Genomic DNA, 13,249 nt, shown 5'->3' with positions numbered 1-13,249 from the left:
TTTTAATAGGCACGGCTGGTCTGGCTCAGACACAAGCGCAAGAAATGCAGGGTGTTGATGTTTTTTCTTTTTATTAAGGAGGGCACCAAGAGGCAGAGTAGGCGGTGCTGAGAGTACGGTGGTGGGATTGATAAGTGCCAGCTCTTCAACTGAATAACCGGGTGGCCCTGGGCAAGTTATTAATACGTAACCTCGGCAACCTGCAGTCCTCATCCTTCAGACCGGAGCGTTGACAATCCACACCTCCGCGGGTCATGTATGAGGATTAAATGAGACACACGTATGAGGATTAAATGAGACAATAAAGGTCCTCCTTAGCACTGCCTAGCATATAGTAAGCATTCAACGAGAATTAGGTATTATTGTTGTCATTTCTACTCCTTCCTTAAAGAACTACTTAAAGGTATTCCAGGGAAAAATAACTAGATCTAGAATAAGTGCAGATAAAAGTGTTCCTGGAGGAGATGGTGAGAATGACGAGCAAGATGCATGGGGTGAAACAGAATCAGCCTGGGGTGATCCTGAATATGAGATTACACAACAATGATAGGGCTTCCCTGGTGGCGCAGTGGTTGAGAGGCCACCTGCCGATGCAGGGGACACGGGTTCGTGCCCCAGTCCGGGAAGATCCCACATGCCGCGGAGCGGCTGGGCCCGTGAGCTGTGGCCGCTGAGCCTACGCGTCCGGAGCCTGTGCTCTGCAACGGGAGAGGCCACAACAGTGAGAGGCCTGCGTACCGCAAAAAACAAACAATGCATGGGGACTTCCCTGGTGGTGCAGTGGTTAAGAATCCGCCTGCCAATGCGGGGGACACGGGTTCGATCCCTGGTCCAGGAAGGTCCCACATGTCATGGAGCAACTAAGCCCCGTGCGCCGCAACTACTGAAGCCCGCGTGCCTAGAGCCCGTGCTCCGCAACAAGAGAAGCCACCGCAGTGTCGCAAAATACGACACAAATGAACTTATCTACGAAACAGAAACAGACTCACAGACATAGAGAACAGACAAGGAGGAGGTGGGGTGAGGGAGGGGTGGAGTGGGAATTTGGGATTAGCAGATGCAAACTATTATACACAGAATGGATAAACAACAAGGTCCCACTGTAGAGCACAGGGAGCTATATTCAATATCTTGTGACAAACCATAATGGAAAAGAATATGGAAAAAGAATATATATATGTACGTATAACTGAATCACGTTGCTGTACACCAGAAACTTACACATTATAAGTCAACTATACTTCCATAAAAAATAAATTAAAAAAAGAAAACAATGATGCAGATTAACAAAAAAGGTCACGAAATAAAGACAGAATCCCTCATGTGATACGACAGATGTCATAATAAATTGATAGAAGTAATGTGCTCAAAATTGCACGTATTCCCATTTGAAAATAATAATGGCAATACAAAAGCCAGGGAAACCTATAAATTGGCACGTACAGAAAAATGCGAGGAAATTCCATACAAATCTATAATATTTTAAAAGTAGGACCTTAGGAGATGTTGCTAAGTAAAGACGTATTAAGTTTGGGCGAGGGGGGAAGTTCCCGGATGTGCTCTGAGTGAAGCCCTGTTAGGGACGCCGGGTGCAGGATCTGAAGAGAAGGTCAGCACCGCGGCGGTGCCTGGCTCCTGCGGTACAGCTTGGAGTGTGAAGCGACCCATGGCAGGTGGGGCGGGTCTGATCCGTGGCACTGGGATGCTTCGCTCCTCTGATGCTTTACTAAGGTAACGCTAATGTACGCTCACCGAGCCAGCTCAAAATTATTTTTGGTGGTGAAATTCGTTACTGAATTATAGCAATTATAAACTTGACCACGGAGTTGTAATGACAGGGGAAATAGACATTCATTGATAATCAGGAAATTCTAAATTAACTTTCAGGGTTCTGCAGTACACTAATGACCCAAATGGTTTCATGCAGAGTAACTGGAACTCTGTGAAGGATCTGACAGTGCCTGTGACAGACCTTCCGTTGTCCTTGATCTGGGGCACACGGTGTGTGAGTGCTGTGTTGCCTCACTCCAGAGTAAGTGAGCGGGAAAACTCCTGTCCATCTTTCAAAGGCCACCTTTGGGTGTTGCTCCTCTGACCCTCCCAACAAGCAACACCTGGGGGCCTGGGACACTCCTCTCGTGAAGAAATGTGGGTTTACATGCCTGTCACCGGGCTGAGGTTCAGAGCTGTGCAAGGGCAGAGCCCACGTCTTCCTCAGCACGCTTGTCTCTCAGCGTGAAGACGCGAGGCAGGTGGGCGCCGGCCCCAGGGGGGCTCCATTGACAGTGGATGGAATGGGGTTCCCTTTTACAGAGCAGCAGAGACTTTCTGGGCTTCTCTCTGAGTCTCCTTCTGACCACCCCAGGGCACTCATGATAATTACATGTCCTGCCCCCTGCCATTAGGGGGCATCAGTTATGGCTGATGGGTTATGAGCAAAAGTGACGTTTCTCACCGACAGCTTTTATTTATTTTTTATTTATTTATTTTTGGCTGCGTTGGGTCTTCATTGCTGCACGCGGGCTTTCTTTTTAGTTGCAGTGAGCAGGGGCTACTCTTCTTTGCGGTGCGCACGCTTCTCATTGCAGTGGCTTCTCTTGTTGCGGAGCACGGGTTCTAGGTGTGCGGGCCTCAGTAGTTGTGGCACACGGGCTCAGGAGTTGTGGCTCGCGGGCTCTAGAGCACAGGCTCAGGAGTTGTGGCGCACGGGCTTAGTTGCTCTGCAGCATGTGGGATCTTCCCAGACCAGGGCTCGAACCCGTGTCCCCTGCATTGGCAGGCGGATTCTGAACCACTGTGCCACCAGGGAAGCCCTCACCAACAGCTTTATCCAGGTGTTCAGTGAGTAAGTTTACTGAGCATGGGCCAAGGGGCGGGGGTGCTTGTGCTGCTAGTGGGGTGCAGAGATGCACAAGGCTCAGGCCCCGTCTTGAAGGAGCTCAACTTGCCAATGGTGTGCATGAGGTCATCAACATGAAATACAGCATGATCAGGACACTTGGAAGGTGTCTGTGTCCCCATTTCTGTTCACACCCCTCCCCCTGGGTGTTCCTCAGTTCACTCCAGTCTTCCTGAGTCTCCATCACTTGCCAAGGTCACCGGTGACCTCCATGGGACCAAACCCAACGGTCACTTACTTGTCTTCTTTCTTCCTCCATCCCTCCCTCCCTCTCTCTCTCTCCCTTTCTTTCTTTCTTTCTTTCTGTCTGTCTTTTTCTTTCTTTTCTTTCTTTCTTTTTCTTTTTCTTTCTTTCTTTCTTTCTCTTTCTTTCTTTCTTTTCTTTCTTTTCATTTCTTTTCTTTCTTTCTTTTCTTTCTTTCTTTCTTTTTCTTTCTTTCTCTTTCTTTTCTTTCTTTCTTTCTTTTCTTTTCTTTCTTTTTCTTTCTTTCTTCCTTCCTTCCTTCCTTCCTTCCTTCCTTCCTTCCTTCCTTCCTTCCTTTCTTTCTTTTCTTTCTTTCTTTCTGTCTTTCTGTCTTTCTCTCTTGCTTTCTCCTGCACCTACTTCATGCTGGGCACTCTTCTAGCCCTTAGGACAGATCAATAGGTAAAGCAAAGCTCCTGCCTTCACGGAGTCCACACTGCACTAACGTGGGCCCAGCTGGTGCCCACGGGGCTGAGGGCTGAGCATGGACAGGTGCGGGCTCTGTGAGCCCATGCCTTCCCTTGGGTGACAAGGACAGAGTGAGAGATTTTACCATCGGGAGAGACATGTCCAGCTGGTGAGCCTGGGTGTTCTGCAGAGGACTGGAGGGGAGGAGAGGGAAGAGCCTGGAAGCTGTGGGTCTTCTGCAATGTTTGCGATGGGAAATGGAAAGGGCCTGAAATAAGACAGCAGGCATAGGCACTGATGCAAACATCCAGCGGGGTGATTCTAGGGCACTGTGACTCCCTGGGTTTGCCGGGTAGAGAGGGAGGGAGGTGTTCCCTAGGGCCCAGTCCAGACCGCTGCTCCCCCTTTTCCACTTCCTTCTCATGCCCTCGTGCATGCCATTAGCTCCACTCTGGCCACTGCCCCACAGCCTGCCACCCCTGCCTGTTGAACCTTTGCTCTGGCTGCTTTAATCAGTGCCGGATTAATTAACAAACACTCCCAAACGTGGCAGCGTGTATCCAGTAAGTAGCTTTTGTCTCGGATGGGAAGGGATTCAACTGTATTACACACCTGCTAAGAAGGCGTTAGCCGTCTGTTGATGGTGCTTTTGAAACCCATTCTGGAGGCACGAGCCCCGCCACAGTCTGGGTGGGCAGCTTCCCAGAGCACGCAGAAGTCCAGGAGATGCACTTTGAACGCACGAATCAGCAGCTCATGGGAAATGTGACTTTTTAAAATGGAGAGCGACTGCGTGAAGTCGTGTGCATGCTGGGAAATCAAGGTAGGTTTCCTTGCGTGGTAGATACAGGCCTTCACCTGACAATGTCAGCGGACGCACCCACTTGGGTTTGAGGAAAGATGCAGTCGGAGGACCAGAGAACCAAGCCGGGGCCTGCAAAAGGGGTGCAGCAGAGCGGGCTGGCAACCAGGCAGATGGATTTAGGGCCTTGGGGATAAGCAGGCAGGAGTCAGGCTCTAGCACCCTGGGATTGGGAGCTGGTTCATCCAGGGATGGAGAAGTCCCTCCAGGGTCATCAGCCATTGCGGGGAAGGGGCTCCAGGGACAGGGCAGGGTGAAGCCTCCACACCAGCATCACACATAGGACGGATTACGATGACAAAGTGCAGTCGTCCTGCAGGTGGTTGGAGGAAAGTTATGGCACAGTAGGTACCACCAGGTCTGGCTGGGTTGGGGGAGGGTGGAGTGTTGTTGCCAGGCAACGGGTCCCTGTGTCCTCCGCCTCCCCACCCCCAAGCTGGGTCCCACGCGTTGACACATGCCCAGCACTGCGTGGGACGGCCACAGCGGGCCTAAGATCACAGTCCCAATTGCAGTGACCCTACAAGAACTCTGAGAGGCTGCCCCCAGCAGAGCGGCCCCAAGCTATTTGTCTCTCTGGGTCCAGAGGAGGTGAGGAAGCATCTGGCAAGAGAACCAGGAATGTATGTTCTATGTATGAATAGAACCTAAAGCGGAGTGGAACTCAACAGTGGCGGTTAGGGATGTCCTGCCATCTCTGGACCTTAGCAAGGCACATGAGGCTGGGCTGTTGCAGCTCAGCCTGTCTCTCCAGCCCTTTGAAGCCTGCAGGTGGGCCAAGATGCCATCCGGTAGAGCTAACTTCAGCTCAGGGAGCTCACACAGCTTCTCCCTCCTCCTCCCTGCAATGTCCTTCTCCCACCTCATGCTTAGCCAGCTCCTTGCCATTCTCCCAGCCTCAACCTGGTGTCACCTCTTCTGGGGAGCCCTCCTTGACCTCTGCACGGGGCTAAGTAGTTTTTCCTCGCTGTTCCATTGGGATTCAGGTGCATTCGGGGCCCAGCACTTATCACTTGGAGGCAATCGCAGGTACCTTGTCACCTGTCCCCGCACCTTTTCTCCCTGCTTGCAGCCCCAGGGTTTAGCATCCTGCCTGTCACGGAGAGGAGCTTCATGCTCTTGGAGACCAGATGAGGCATGAAGATCAAGGAGGAGTAGTGGGGGATGAGGGTGGAAAGGAAGATGGGGCCAGGGGTTGGGGGTGGTACAATTGGATTGACGTGGGGAGAGCAGATAGGACTTGGGAGATAGTCATAAGCTCTGATGGCGGTGGACAGGGCCAGGTCGGGCTGGGTCGCGCGGTCAGAGATGTAGGGGTGGGGCCTGGTCACATGCACAAGGCAGCTGAGAGAGGGAGGCCTGGAGCAGGGATGGGATGGAGTAGGGAGCTGTTGGGTGGAGGCGGGGTTGAAGGTGGGAGGGTGGGGCTGGGGCGCAAGGAGGAGGGGAAGGGCTGAATGTGTGCGGTCAGGTCTGACCCAGAGTTTTTGACCGTTCTGGTGGTGACGGCACATAGTAGCTGTTCACTGAATAGTTGTCCAGTGAAGGCACTCACATCTCTCCTGACACGGCCGACTCACTTTCAAGTCTAGGCGTTGTGCTGCCCGCAAAGTGTCTCATTGGGAATAACCCTGGAGCTTCGTACGGAGACCACGGTGCTGCAGAGAGCGTGCTTCCAGATCCAGAGGCTCAGCTGCGGCGACAGAAGAGGTCCACATGCTGGACCACTTAGTGCTGAAGAAGGAGGCTCTGGGTCCAAACTGAGTCACATCCCTACCCTGCCAGGGATGAGCTGTGTGACCTTGAGTGAGTTACTTAACCTCTCTGTGCCTTGGTCTCCCCCTAGGTTGTTGAAGGGTTGAGTTAGTGAGTCTCAAGTGTTAGACAGTGGACAGGTGCCCAGCATGATGTAAACCTCTAAGAGTATGAGTTACTTGTTTCAGAATTTGTTTCCTGTTCAGCTCACTGCTAGTACTGGCTCTCAGAGCATAGCCTTGTTCTGTGCCATTTTATGTGCACTCATTCTATACATCACAGACCGTGTGGCTTAAACAAGAGAACTTTGTGCTCTCACAGTTCTGGGGGCCACAGGTCCCAAATCAAGGAGTTAGCAGGGCCATGCTTCCTCTGCGGACTCTACGGGAGGGTCCTTCCCGCCTCTCCCAGCTTCTGTGGGCGCCACACTCCATGGCCCTCCTTGGCTTGTAGACGCAGCACTCCAGTCTCTGCCCCGTTGTCACACGGCCTCCCTGTGTGTCCTCTGTGTCTTTATCTCTCTCTCCTTATGACCCCAGTCATTAGATTACAGACCAGCTCATCCACAACGACCACATTTTAACTTGATGACATCTGCAAAGACCCTGTTTCCAAAGAAGGCCACAGTCACGGATATTGGGGTCAGGACTTCAGCATATCTTTTGGGGGACACGATTCACCCCACCACACTGCCTCTTGTGGAAACTTCTAAAAATGGTGGGGACACTATTTTCACTCCAGACACTTGAAATAGCAGATTTTTAAAAATGGATTTCACAAATGAGCATTGGGCAACCACTGAAGGATGTGTTAGAGCAGGTGCTGGCTGCTCCTATGTGAGGTTTCATTAATAGTTGGGGAGAGTACAGGAATTAACCCACCTGTGTGTGCACAGAAACTTCTTATATTTTGACTTTATGGGATTTACTCATTCATTTGTTCATTCAATGAATATTTATTGCATTCCTTTGCATTCTAGCGTCTATGAAACGTAAAACGAGATATGAGGTCCTGGTCCTCAGTACCATCATCCACTGGGAATTGCTGGTCAGCTTCAAGCAGTGGGGAGCCCTTTCCCCTGTGTCTCACGGCACAGTTCCTCTAACTCTGGTCCAGCTTTTTCCGGCTTCAACTTGTCCTGAGCTTCCTTCTCCTCTAAACGTCCCATTTTCCATTCCGAATCGAGCTGGTTTCCCACTCCCTTCTCCCTGTACCCAGGAGGGAGACACACGTGATCTGAGCTTCTGTTTGTGTCTTGCATGCAGCTGGATCTGGCAGAGTCTCCGTGCCTATGGACCCCTGCCATGGGTGGACAGGACAGCCACTTTCAACATTGTTCTTCAGACGTACTCACCACTGTGATTATACAAGCTACACATGCGCACGGTGACCCAGGTATTGGTGGAATTCAGAATCTTCGTGAAGGGAAACTTACAGGTTTTGCACAGCAAAGGAAACTGTAAACAAAATGAAACGACAACCTACAGACTGGGAGAAAATATTTGCAAACGATGCGACCATCAAGGGCTTAATTTCCAAAACATACAAACAGCTCATAGAACTCAATAATTAAAAAAAGAAACAAAACCCAATCGAAAAATGGGCAGAAGACCTAAATAGACATTTCTCCAAAGGAGTCATGCAGACGGCCAAGAGGCACATGAAAAGATGCTCAGCATCACTAATCGTTAGAGAAACGCAAATCAAAAGTACAGTGAGGTACCACCTCACACCGGTCAGAAAGGCCATCATCAAAAAGTCTACAAATAACAGATGCTGGAGAGGGCGTGGAGAAAAGGGGACCCTTGTGTACCATTGGTGGGAATGTAAAGTGGTGCAGCCACGGTGGAGAACAGTATGGCGGTTCCTCAAAAAACTAAAAATAGAGTCACCATATGATCCAGCAATCTCACTGCTGGGCGTATGTCCACAGGAAACTCTAATTTGAAAAGATACGTGCACGCCAGTGTTCATAGCAGCACTATTCACAATAGCCAAGACATGGAAGCAGCCTAAATGTCCATCGACAGATGAATGGATAAAGAAGATGTGGTATATATATACGTGTGTGTGTATATATATATATACACACACACACACACACAATGAAATGTTAGCCATAAAAAAGAATGAAATAATGCCATTTGCAGCAACATGGATGGACACAGAGATGATCATACAAGTAAGTCAGAGAGAGACAAATATCATGATGCCCCACTTATACGTGGAATCTAAAATATGACACAAGCGAACTTACCTATGAAACAGAAACGGACAGACATAGAAAACAAAGTTATGGTTGCCAAAGGGAAAGGGGAGGAGGAGGGATAAATTAGGAGTTTGGGATTAGCAGACCCAAACTACTATATAAAAAACAGATAAACAACAAGGACCTACTGTACCGCACAGGGAAATATATTCAATATCCTGAAAAACAGAAAAAAAAATCTTTGTGAAGGGAAGAATAGCCAATGTCGTGTGAATAATGAAGTGTCAGCCGTTTAAAAATCTCAAACAAGTGCCGTTTTACAAGAAAAATAATAAATGTAGTGTGTTAGGGTTCTCCACAGAAGCATAACCAATAATCAGTAGGGTAACAGGGTGTGTGTGTCTGTGTGTCTGTGTATCTATATATCTATTGTATATTGAGAGAGAGGGAGATATTTATTTTAAGGAATTATTTTACACAGTTATGGGGGCTGGTAAATCCAAAATCTGTAGGGTGGGCGGGCAGACTGGGGACTCAGGGAAGAGTTGCAGTTTGAGCCCAAAGTCCGTTTTCGGCAGAATTCCTTCTTCTTTGGGGGACGTCGACCTGTTTTGTCTTCAGCTGATTGGATGAGACCACCCCCCAGTACAGAGGGCAACCTGTTTTATTCAAAGTCTACAGATTCAATATTAATCTCGCCTAAAAAATTACCTTCACAGAAACATCTAAAATCATGTTTGACCAAAATCTGGGTACTGCAGCCTAGCCAAGTTGACACATAAAATTAACCATCACATATGACTAATCTAGTTTTTAATTTAGTTTTGTGTTTTGAAAATGAGTTAAGGTTTTGTAAACCTCCCAGTTAAAATGAACAATGCAAGAATGAGAATAGAGAAGGCTCACCATTGAAGAGAATGACACGTGGGTTTCTCAGACCTTGGACGCGACGTCTGTGCAGGACGGAAGTGCGGCCATAACTGTGCGTCATCAACAGACACTCCGCTTCATTCCCACCTATGCACAAATGATCAGGCATATTTGCCACTCACGCCCTCTCCACTTACCTTTGCGTTTTCCGTTATTGCTTTTTTCCCTGATGAGGATGAAAATACAATGGAGTTAATGATAGCTCATGACGACATGGCAATTCATAAGCATCTCAATGGCCTAGAGTACCACAAGTGTCAATGACGGGCCGCTGCACTGGACACATCTGTCACGGGCTGGCTGGATGCCTGACGGACGTGAATCAGGAAGTGCTGGGGGCTGTTGAATTATTCCTGGGCGCGGGAGCCATCCTGTGAACTGTAGAAGGTTGAGCAGAATCCCTGGCCCCGTACCCATGAGATGTCAGTAGCAACCCTCTTAGTTTTGACAATCAAAAGCAGCTCCACAAGTTGCCCAATGTCCTCCAGCTGGAGCGGGCCCCAGAGCATCAGGCGTAGCCAGCAGGAGCCAGGCTGTGTGGGGGTGGGAGGAGCCTGGGGGGTGGGTCACTGCAGGCTGAAGCTAAGGGGCCGCACAGACTGTGCACAGGGAGGACGATGACCTTGGTGGGGGGTAGGAGCCCAGGAGCTCCAGGGCTTGACACTTTCACGCAGTGCTGGACACGTGTCAATTCATGGGACCCAGCTTGGGGGTGGGGAGGCGGAGGACACAGGGACCCGTTGCTTGGCAACAACACCCCACCCTCCCCCAACCCAGCCAGACCTGGTGGTACCTACTGTGCCATAACTTTCCTCCAACCACCTGCAGGACGACTGCACTTTGTCATCGTAATCCGTCCTATGTGTGATGCTGGTGTGGAGGCTTCACCCTGCCCTGTCCCTGGAGCCCCTTCCCCGCAATGGCTGATGACCCTGGAGGGACTTCTCCATCCCTGGATGAACCAGCTCCCAATCCCAGGGTGCTAGAGCCTGACTCCTGCCTGCTTATCCCCAAGGCCCTAAATCCATCTGCCTGGTTGCCAGCCCGCTCTGCTGCACCCCTTTTGCAGGCCCCGGCTTGGTTCTCTGGTCCTCCGACTGCATCTTTCCTCAAACCCAAGTGGGTGCGTCCGCTGACATTGTCAGGTGAAGGCCTGTATCTACCACGCAAGGAAACCTACCTTGATTTCCCAGCATGCACACGACTTCACGCAGTCGCTCTCCATTTTAAAAAGTCACATTTCCCATGAGCTGCTGAGTCGTGCGTTCAAAGTGCATCTCCTGGACTTCTGCGTGCTCTGGGAAGCTGCCCACCCAGACCGTGGCGGGGCTCGTGCCTCCAGAATGGGTTTCAAAAGCACCATCAACAGATGGCTAACCCCTTCTTAGCATATGTGTATGCGGTTCCAGAGGTCTGGGGCAGTCCATTCTGGGTCCAGCCACGCCCTTCCCGTCTAGAGCCTTAAGGTGGCCTTGCTACAGGGCTCCTGTGGCCTTCACTGCCAGAAGAACTTGTTCAGACCAGCTGAAATCGGCCACCCCTGAGGGCCCAGCACCAGGCAGGCTTCAGGTTCAGGGGATTCTAAATGCAACAGCTGCATGGTCCACACTTTCTTTCCCACTCAAGAGAGCATGTGAACACAGAATTGGAGAGGCACTTTACTGAACCATCCCTACAGCGTCCACGAGAGGACTTCATGTACTCACAAATGACCCACGTGCCCAGGTACTGGGATCTTTACCCCGAGGAGCTTTCCCAGATTGGCTGCATGTGTCCTACAGAACCTCAGGGATGCTCAGGGCGTCCTAAAGGTGACATGAAGGAAAATGATTAGAACTGACAGGTTGAGATGCCTCCCACCCCACCACTCATGAGCAGCCGGAATAAGAAAATGCAGCTTCCATTTCTAAAAATGGGCTGAGCAGACTCCAGACAAGAGATACAGACCCCAAATGAACACGCGAAGAGCTGCTCAACATCATTAGTCATTAGGGAAACGAACCTTAACATCACAATGAGATACCCTACACACCTGTTGGAATGGGTAACATTTTAAAGGCCCGCAATATCAGGTGTCAGCAAGGCTGTGGGGGTATGGGACTCACACACAGCGGGCGGGAACGTGCAGTGTTACAACCCCTTTGGAAGACAGGTCGACAGTTTCTTCTGCAGTTAAACATATGCGGTCCCCCGTGAGCCATCTGTGTCACTCCCAGGTGTTTACCCACGAGAGGAGAAAACATCTAGCAACTTTATCACCCAAACTGGAAACAACCCACATGGCCATCACCTGGCACTTGGATAAAGCAGTAGTGTCACCTCCATACAACGGAACACCCCCTCCTCAGCAGTAAACAGTTACCGAGACAGGAACATGACGACCTCAAAAGCATTGTGCTACGTGAAAGAAGCCAGACACTAAAAGCTGCGTACTCTATGGTTCTATTTATGTGACATTCTGGAAAAGGCAAAAATATAGGAACGTAAGTCAGGAGTGCTGAGGCGGGGAGGTGATTGACAGGGAAGGGACAGGAGGGAACTTCTTGGGGTGATGGGAAAGCTCTATATCTTGACGGAGAAGAGCTGTACACCTGCAAGTGATGAACGCTTTTATTGAGATATAATTGATATATAACATCGTATTAGTTTCAGGTGTACAACATAATGGTTTGATAGAGGTATATATCACTAAATGAGTAAATTTTATCATATGTACATTTTACCTCGATAAAATCCATCTTAAAGAGAAAAACATAAAGAATGCCAAACAAGCTCTCCTTCAAAAGTGTGAAGACTCAAGTTCACAGGGTCCTGACGTCTTTTGAAATCGTGCTGTTGAAGGGGGGCACGTTTTGCCACCCCAAAATATGCCACTTTCTCGTGATTATTTTGGGCTAAATGCAATCAAACCCCCAGCAGATTCAGGAAAATTTCTATACCTCCCCCTCTGCCTGCTTACATTGCAGAGGGGGAAGGTACCAGGAAGAGAGCGCTCACCAGGGATGCCTTTTTACCTGAGAAACTTACCTGCATAACAGGGCAACCTTTGTTTTCCAAACATCTCCTCTGCCTTCCTTGTGAAGGGCCCTCCTCCCCTTCGTGTCCCCAGACCCCACCCCTTTCCTTCCTCAAGACATTATACAAGCTTCAGTTACCTGGCTGCCCATACGTAAGTCATTTTCTTTGCTTGTTTCTCCCGTGAATCTCTCTTATGTGGATTTAATGATCAGACCAGCCAAAGAACCTAGAAGGGCAGAAGGGAAAACTTTCTTGCCCTGTACTATACTCCCCTGAGAAGCCTAGAGGAAGACAGAGTTTCAGAGCAATCTCTCCTAACTCTTTTCGTTTCTGGGTTTTAGGTTTGGGGCATGAGCCCCCTGATCTGTTTAAACAGAAGACGTAGGAAGGTTTTCTGGGACTGTGCTGGCGTCCGTCACACAAGGATTCTTCCTCCGACTCTTTGCTGAACCTTCAGTACAGACACTTAATTTTTCCATAAACAAGGATGTTAGGAGAGGATATCTTTGGCAAGCATTGCTTCGGGAGACTTGTCTCCTTTGGATATTTCTATACACAGAAATGTGAATGGTGAGATCACTCGTTTGGGCGAATACTTTTGAACCGAAGAGTCAAAACCAATGCTATGATGTTTATATACCTTGCAGGGAAACATTAGCTGGAAACTGCATCGGTTGGGAGCCCATGTTCAACCCTGAACCTGAGAATGGGGAAAGCGACATGGTGGTGACTGTGCTGGGCGGGGCTCTGTCTTCCTCCGCCAAGCCTTTGTCCGCTGGCTTCTGTCTGCCCCAGGCTGGCCGCACGTGGCAAGAGCTGCCCATCCCTTGGTTCCCCGGCACGGCTTACGAGCGGGCCAAGCAGCGGGCGCTGAAGGTCAGCCTGGGAGCCTCAGGCCTGTTCTCGGTGGAGCTCAGGTTGTGG

Source organism: Monodon monoceros, unplaced genomic scaffold (assembly GCF_005190385.1).
Source record: "Monodon monoceros isolate NGI ecotype Baffin Bay Population unplaced genomic scaffold, NGI_Narwhal_1 Super_Scaffold_11, whole genome shotgun sequence".
NCBI lineage: Eukaryota > Metazoa > Chordata > Mammalia > Artiodactyla > Monodontidae > Monodon > Monodon monoceros.
The sequence above is the reverse complement of the archived record's forward strand: the minus strand, read 5'-3'. Positions refer to the sequence as shown.